This window comes from Peromyscus maniculatus, chromosome 2 (assembly GCF_049852395.1).
Source record: "Peromyscus maniculatus bairdii isolate BWxNUB_F1_BW_parent chromosome 2, HU_Pman_BW_mat_3.1, whole genome shotgun sequence".
Lineage (NCBI taxonomy): Eukaryota > Metazoa > Chordata > Mammalia > Rodentia > Cricetidae > Peromyscus > Peromyscus maniculatus.
The window spans coordinates 134,138,098-134,144,713 of NC_134853.1; positions in this window are offsets into that span (position 1 = coordinate 134,138,098).

Consider the following 6,616-nt stretch of genomic DNA (forward strand, 5'->3'; position numbering starts at 1 on the left):
TGACTGGCAAGGAACTCGATATGTAGACCAGGCTGACCTAGAACTCACAGAAATACACCTGCTTCTGCCTCCCTGGTGCTGGAACTATAAGGCATGCACCACCATGACTGGCCATAAAACTGATGTTTTTGATTGTTGTATAAACATGTGGAACTTTCAAAGAATAAAAAATACCAAGTAAAAAAATAAAAGACCGGTGCTTTTATTTTCTTGGCTCTTAAATTTAGCATGAAGTTAACAATAAGAAAAAAAGTTACATCTTATGGTGATACATACAATAAAGAAAATAATACACTAGATCCCATCTCACAGCAACACAAGAAACGTGAGATCTTTCTTGGGCCAACAACATAGCTCAGCAGGCAATGGCAACTGCTTCCAAGAATGATGATGTGAGTTTAATTCCCGAACCTACACAATAGGACACATTTGACTTCCAGTTGTCCTCTGACCTCTATATACGCTGTGACATCGTGTGTGTGTGTGTGTGTGTGTGTGTGTGTGTGTGTGTGTGTGTGTGTGTGACAAATAAGTAAAACTGTTATTTCTTATGTAGCCTTTGCTAGCCTCAAACTCAGAGATCCACCTACCTCTGTCCCCTTCCTGGAGTGCTGGTATTAAAGTCATGCATTACCAAGCCCAGCATAATATGAAAGAAAAGAAAGAAGGGAGGGGAGGAGGGAGGGACGAAAGGAGAGAAAGAGAGACAGAGAGACAGAAACAGAGACAGAGACAGACAGACAGGCATGGTAGTATAGGTTTATAATCTCAGCATTCAGAAGATAGAGGCAGGAGGGTCAGAATTTGAAGGCAATCCTCAATGCTACACAGTAATTTGAGGCTGGCTTAGGCCACACAAGACTCTTACAATCAATCAACCAACCAAAGGAAAAAGATGGAAGAATAGTAGGGGTATTTGAGGGCTCGTTGCCTGGTTGTAGGTAGGCAGCAGGTAGAAAGATGAGACTCAAGGTGAATGCATCAGTTGTACCTCAGTTCCAAACCCCCAACCACCCACTTATAAATCTCATTAAGCAATTCACTTGGACTCTTGGGCATCAATTTAATCATCCTTGCAAAAGATTCCAAAGTGCCTCAGAATTGCTAGGAAAACAAAATAAGATCACAGAAGTAAAAGCCAGCCAGCATTAAAAGCATAGACTGGCTGGGTGTGGAGGCCCACACTTGTAAAGCCAGCACTCAGGTTGAAGCAGGAAGGACTGCAGTAGGTTGGGGTCAGCCTAGGATGCACAGTGAGTTTCAGGCTAGCCTGGGCTACAGAGTGAGGGAGAGTGGCTCAATGAAGAAGGGGCTTACATGAGGATGGCTTCAGAGCCCCAGACTTATCTAAAAGCCAGGCGTGGTGACTGCCTATAATCTCAGTACTCAGGAGGCAGAAATGAGATGCCTGTGACAAACTCCAGGTTTAGCAAGGGACCCCACTTCAGTAAATAGTGATTAAGAAAAATACATCATCAACATTCCACTTTCATATCCATGTGCATATACGTATGTACAAGCATCCTCACACATATGAACCCCTCATATATGGATGTCTAAGACATACATACATACATACATACATACATACATACATACATACATACATACATACATAGGAAAAGCATTTCAAAAGTGTGGTTAAGAAACCACTGGACCTGAGTTTGTCTGGTAAGCTTGTAGTGACTGGGTATAGCTGATGGTTATCTTTGTCTCAACCTTTTTTGAAAGAATAACAAACCAATTTTTGTAACATGAAGATTTTGGTGCTACTACCATGTTTTGGAACCAACCCTCAGGATCCAAACCCCTGAAAATTGGCTTGTGAGTGACCAGCTAGCTAAAACTAAGATGGTATACCCTTGAATGAATGAATGTTATTAGACTGAGATAATGAATCCTACATGTATATTGCTTTTATTTTACCAATTAGTTTATGTACATGTGATCACATAAGATGATGGTTTAACACTCAGGAGAGAAGTGGGAATATGGTCTATGATCAAGAACATTTTGGGGTAGAATAAGCCAGTCCCAGCAAGGACCATAATGTAAGTATAGTAGAATAAAATTTTATTCTCCCTGCCCCATGCCATTCCATCCCCCAGATTTTGTATTTTTCCATTAGCAAGCAGCAGCAGCCTCAAGTGTTTACCTTCCTTTCTGAAATGGTACTTATCCAACCTAAAGGCTTTAAGCAGGCGGCTTTAAGAGGAAGGGATATATTCTGCTTAGTCATGCTGGATACCATGCATGACACATTCTGACACTATATGAGACAGGGGGATTTTGAGGTAGCTGGTTTTATTGTTCAGTCTTGCTGTATTGCTCAGGTTGTCCTCCTGGGCTCATATGATCCTTTCCTCTTGCCTTAGTCTCCTATGTAGCCAGGATGATGGGCACCTGTCCAGGCACCCAGCTGAGGGTGCTGTTTTAACTTGGTCAATTTATTATTTTAGTTCTTGTGGTGGTGGAAATTGAACCCAGGACTGCTGTGGGACGGTCTATATGTCAAATTGCTCTGATTGGTCAATAAATAAAACACTGGTTGGCCAGTGGCCAGGCAGGAAGTAGGTGGGACAAGGAGAGAGGAGAATTCTGGGAAGCGGAAGGCTGAGGCGGAGAGACACTGCAGCCGCCGCCATGACCAGCAGCATGTGAAGACGCCGGTAAGCCACCAGCCATGTGGCAAGGTATAGATTTATGGAAATGGATTAATTTAAGCTATAAGAACAGTTAGCAAGAAGCCTACCACGGCCATACAGTTTGTAAGCAATATCAGTCTCTGTGTTTACTTGTTTGGGTCTGAGCGTCTGTGGGACTGGCGGGTGACAGAGATTTGTCCTGACTGTGGGCAAGGCAGGAAAACTCTAGCTACACAGGACCTTGATCATGCTAAATAAATGCTCTACCATGGAGCTACACCCTGAGATCAGCAACTTGGTCATTCTAAAGAGAAAGTACTCTCTCCCAAGCTAGCCAACTAAACTTTAATTATCTTTACCTTCTAAATAATGTAAAGAATATGTTCACTTAGACCACATCCCAAATGAAGACATGGCAATGACAGAATTTGATGTGCTCTTGCTAGAGAGCAGCAGCTGGACATCATGGGGCCAATTTGATACTGTCTTACCCACATCAAGTTCTACCAAGTTCTGTCAGCTTGTAAAAATGCTTCTTTATAAAGCCCATAAACAGCTCATGGTGAGCCAGGGCACGTAAGTTCGTGCCTTTTAAGTACTGATTGCTGAACCTAGCCAATAGCTTTGCCCTATGGCCCTGAAAGTCCTTAGAGCCAGGCAGTTGGCAGGAGGCCAGTTCAGTTGGATCCATACTGGGATCCAAGAGTTTAAAACTCCCAACACAACTTACTGAATGAAGGAGTTTTCTTGGAAGTTCATCTTAAATTCAGGAGTCAGGTATAATAGTGCATCCCTTTAATCCCGGCACTTACCTGGGGAGACAGAGGCAGGGAGGTTCTGTGAAATAGAGGCCAGCCAAGGCTACATAGGAGACATTGTCTAAAAAAGAAAAAGATACTGTAAGAGTATTTCCAAAGCTCACAAACATTTTTAAGAAAGATAATTCTTAGCTGGGTAGTGATGGCACACGCCTTTAATCCCAGCACTTGGGAGGCAGAAGCAGGCAGATCTGAGTTCAAGACCAGCCTGGTCTACAGAGCGAGTTCCAGGACAGCCAGGGCTATAAGGAAACCCTGCCTCAAACAACCAGAAAAATAAAGATTATTTTTATTTATGTATGTGTATGTCTCTATGTGTCTGTGCACCTGCAGGGTGGTGTGTGTGTGTGTGTGTGTGTGTGTGTGTGTGTGTGTGTGTGTGTGTATGTGCATGTACCTATTCACACATGGAGGCCCAAAGAGGATACCAGATCCCTCAGAGCTGGAATTAGTCATTTGCAGAATGCTGGAATCCAAACTTGTGCTTATGATTAGTCAATAAGTACTCTTAATTGGTGCTGTTCATGAGCATGCTAAAGCTAGAATGTGGTACTGTATTTAGTGACCTATAAAGAAAGACCTCTTTGAAGACAGACTCAAGAAAAGTAAGTTTTGCTCTGACAGGAAAGGATCTGTAAAAGCCTGAGCCTGGCAGCCTGGAGCTAGTACGATTAACCCTAGCATCAAATTCACCTTGAGTTTTCCTATCTCCCCACAAAAGGAAAAAAAAAAAAGTGAACCACAGGGTTTGGAGAGTACCCAGATCATTGCATCATTATCCTAACAATGGCACCTATACCTGTGGTGGTAATCTAATTGTACTGAAATGTGATGTTGATTGTATGTTAATAAATAAAGTTGCCCGGGGATCAGAGCTATTAGAGCCATAGCAAGAGTGTGGCGGTGGTGGCACACGCCTTTAATCCCATAGATCTCTGTGTGTTCAGGGATACAGCCAGCATTGGAGACATATGCCTTTAAGACCTAGGGGGCTGTACATTCAGACAGTGACAAGGCAGTCACGTGTTTGGGTTTACAACCAATGAGAAGGCAGAACAATAATACTATAAAAAAGGCGTACAGACAGGAAGTAGCCCTCTTTCGGGAAGCTGGGACACCGCAGGCGGAAGGGTGAGATTTTAGCTCTGAGCTCTGACCTCTCGGCTTTCTCTTTTACATTGTTTCTGTGTTTCTTATTTAATAAGACGGTTGGTTACATCAACATATACCTAACACACTGGCTTCAAGGATGAGAAAATAAAGGGACAGGTGATTAGAATCATTGTTTTCCTTTCTCTTTGTCACACAGTTTCCTTTTTATTAAAAAGAAATGATCAGAATTAAGGACTATTTGATTTAGCTGAAGATACAAGGGTATTAGGATGCCTGAACTAAGTAACACTAACTGAACCAGAGTGGTGGTACAGGCCTATGATCCCAGCATAGAAGAGGCTAAAGCAGGAGGAGGGTGAGTCTGAGATCAGCCTGGACTATACAGTTGAGATCCTATCTTGAAGGAGGAAAAAAATGTTGAAATTAATTAACAGAAGATATCTGAACACCTACATCAGTGTTCTAGCAGGTAAGAATGTGCTGGTAGCACAATGGCTGTAGTACCCATTTGAAGATGAAGTCTCCAAGGAAGGGAGGCTAACCTCCTGTGGCCTAATCTTTCAATCACCACTATCTCCATGTACCTCTTCAATGACAGCGAACACTCAAATGATGATAACATGGCCAGTCCACAAAAAGCCTACATTTTGAGACATTCCCTGCTGTTAAGTTCCCTTCCAAGAGACAAGCAAGAAATGCTTCTTCCCACAGGTGGTAAAACAAGTTACATGTGCTCTGCCTAGATCAGCTCTTGAAGAAACAGGATAATATTACATGTTCTGTTTAAGTCCAGACACCCAAACACAAGGCAGAGAAGAAAATTCTCCTACCTTGAACTCTGCTTTTGCTGTGTGAGGACTCACGTGTTAAACTGTTTCATCTTCAATACACTTAAGAGAACAGAAAGCAGAACCAGCAAAGACAGCAAAGGCATCAGCACATTTATTGGAATTATTTACTAAGTAATTCATATACACCCAACACCAATACATGGAAATGACAGTAACTTTTAAGATACAGTGAAGCTCAAAGTAAGGTGCTTTAAGAATCGCAAAAGCTTCTTAGTATTGAATCTTTAATAAATGGAATGACTAAACTAGCAATGTCAGATGTATCTCAATTGACTCCAAAATTCAATATTGGCAAAACATTTTTTCTACTTAAAAAGCAAACAAAAACACTCATAATTTAGAAATTAATGTTTTTTGCTTTGTTTGCAAATGTCAGAGAGATATTTGATGAAAGAAAACACCTAGACCCCTCAAAACCTGAAGGGTGTTCTTGTAGTCATCAGTAAGAATATTTACATTGCCAGCTGACAGATTTCTTCACTAGCATGAACAGGAAGTCTCACAACATTCTGTACCCTCATTTCATTTCATAGCTCTGTGATTTACCACCAACAAATCCTCCCCTCCACAAAAACTCATTATAATCATCCAAGAGCCAAAGCAGACTCAATGTAAGTTTAGGTGGCCAATCACTATTGAATAGTATACTACTGCATGGAGGGATACTTTGTTTTCTAATAACAAATATGTTGAAATTTGTCTCATTAGTAAGTGAATTTTGTAAGACACATAGAAATGTATTATAAAAATCTATTAACTTGTTTTTACTTTTCTCAATAAATTTAAACATAAAATCTAATTATTTATACAAAGTCTATGTTCTATTTAACCCTGTATAACAGTGTAAGTGCTGAAAATGAGGAACATTTAAAGAAATCTCTCTATAAAGAACCTTAGATACAGGGCTGAAGAGATGGCTCACTCAGAGCAAATGAAGAGCACTTGCTCTTCTTGCAGAGGACCTGGGTTGTTCCCAGCACCCACATGGCAGCTCACAATTTTCTGTAACTCTAGTGGCAGGGGATCCAATGCCTTCTTCTGACTTTTGTGGGCACCAGGCATGCACATGATACACAAACATACATGCAGGCAAAACATTCATAAGCATAATTAAAAAAAAAAAAAAGAACCATCTTAGGTACCACTCAGCTTTAGGGATAGATAGAACAAAGAAAAAAAAGAAAAGAAA